Source organism: Phyllostomus discolor, chromosome 10 (genome assembly GCF_004126475.2).
Source record: "Phyllostomus discolor isolate MPI-MPIP mPhyDis1 chromosome 10, mPhyDis1.pri.v3, whole genome shotgun sequence".
Lineage (NCBI taxonomy): Eukaryota > Metazoa > Chordata > Mammalia > Chiroptera > Phyllostomidae > Phyllostomus > Phyllostomus discolor.
Window position 1 is genome coordinate 5,290,393 of NC_040912.2, and position 2,139 is coordinate 5,292,531.

Below are 2,139 nucleotides of genomic sequence, written 5' to 3' on the forward strand. Positions count from 1 at the left end.
CGCCTTGAGCGGGAACTGCGTGTTCGGGAGGAAACAGGAAGGCAGACACCTGGATGAATGCCCTAAGCTGGGGGTCTGACCCCTCCAGGGCCTCCCTCTCTGCCCCCAGACTGGAAGCTTTGTGTAGCGCTGGAAGGGGCAGGAACTCGACAGGAGACCATCTGAACCCCACAGCCAGAAGCTACGAAATGTTGGGGAGTTCCATGAAGCTCTCCGCACCCTGGTTTCCCCCCTCTGTTGAGAAGGAGAAATGCCTGCACCCATTTGGGGGGTTCCTTATAAGGATGTAGTCAAGCATGTGAAGCACTTATACAACAGAGCCCAAAATGTCGTCCATGCTGTTATCGAATGGTTCCTTCAGCTCTGAAAATCAGAGGTGGGTGTAATCGAATTTCTGCTCAATTGTTTGCCTGGAAAGGAGAGAACCCATTCAGGCCCACGCCCCACACGGAGTCTCCGTGGTGCACAAGGTCTGCTTATGCACACTCATGAGGAGCTCATTCTGCTGGCAAAGAGGGACAGGAGTTGCTCTGTGGATGCGTCCTAATGAGACACCTCCGCATGCAAAACCCCCGAAGGGAATTCTCCTCTTGCAGAGCTATTGCGAGCTATTGCAATCCCTCGCAATCCAGGTACAACTTGCTCTCTGTTTTCGCTCACGGCCCCGCCTGGACAGATTTTTTTTTTTTCCTCCAACTGGGTATCTTTATTTAAGAGCATTTTCCCCAGATGTGTCTGTGTTCTCTTTTTCCAGGTGAATCCTGCTTTGTGTCCTGTTATCTCATGCTCAAATCTCTGAGCTCCCGGGCCTTTCTCATCTGTCTCGTCTGCCGTGTCCTCGGCACCGTCTCCTGGTGGAACCCTGCGAGCCTCTTGGGCTCGTCCCTGCCAGGTCATTAATGACGCCGAGACCTCGCCATCCAAGGCCTGTGACAGTCTCTTCTTGCGTCCCGCGTGCCTTTCTGGGGGAAATGCTGCCGGCTGGCTGGCTGGTGCATTCCCTTCGCTGTCCTTCACGCATTCTGTTCCAGTCTCCCCTCTTCCTTGTCCTTTCAACAATGAAGGGAAACCTTGTGGCCCAAACAGGCCCTGATGTCCCAAGGTGCCTTCCCTCAGTGTCCTCAGCCCAGAGGCGTAATTCGTATGGGACATATCTGAGTGGGAGCACTTGTTTCATGAATGATGGCCACAGGCTCGCCTGGTCTGTGTGTGGGGGCACTTTTCCTTAGTTTTCCTGAGTATCTAAGGTTATCCGATTTATGCTGCTGCCTGTGTTGATTCCCCGGTGTCCCCAGGATGTGGCATGTGTCATTTCTCGGTATGTAACTCACATGCAACTGCTGGAAATACCAACCGAGGGCCTGAAGGACACACATCGGTGGTGGCCCTGGCACCTGCCCACGTGGGAGCTGTGCTCACCATGCCTCAGAGTCACTCTCTCCTGCACCGTGACAGCCATTCGGTTTTGAAGGGTTTGTACGGTTGTCTGTGTGGATTGGGAAGTGTGTGTGCAGTGTGGGGGGGGTTGTGTGAGTGTCGTGTGCTTTCTGACCATTGAACCTTCAGGAAAGAGAGGCCCTCCCACCATATGCTCCCATGGTGACAGCGGCCTTCCCCTCCACACACACTGGTTTTTACACGGAGTGGGGCTCACCGGTCACCCCTGCCGATGTGATCCCACCTGCCCCGGGCCTCCTTCCGTGGGCCGGGGTTTGCGTTTCTGCAGGGGTTTGAGAGAGGAGGAGAGGGCTCTTAGCTGTCATTATTTGCTGACCACCCACAGCACTCGCAAACGGGATCCAGGGACAAAAAGGGAAAAGGAAGGTTCTCTCAAATGCACGTGCGTCACCTGCTCAGGGCCAACGGAAGCGCCCTGGTGGCACTTGAAGGAGCAGCTCCCGGAGTGGGAGGATTCTGAGAAGCTTCCTGACAGCCCCTGGGAGCCCACGGAGACCGGCACTTCACAGACTCGCGGGGTCAGAGGGCTGGCAGACGCCGGCCGCGAATGCCGTCCGCCCGGCTGTGGGGCAGGGTGGCTCCTGGCAGAGCTCAGGGCCAGAGGTGCTCCGTGGACGCCACCGCCCCACACAAGCTTTGAGTGTTCATTTTCCCTCAAGAAAACGGGAGTGACGGGAGAAG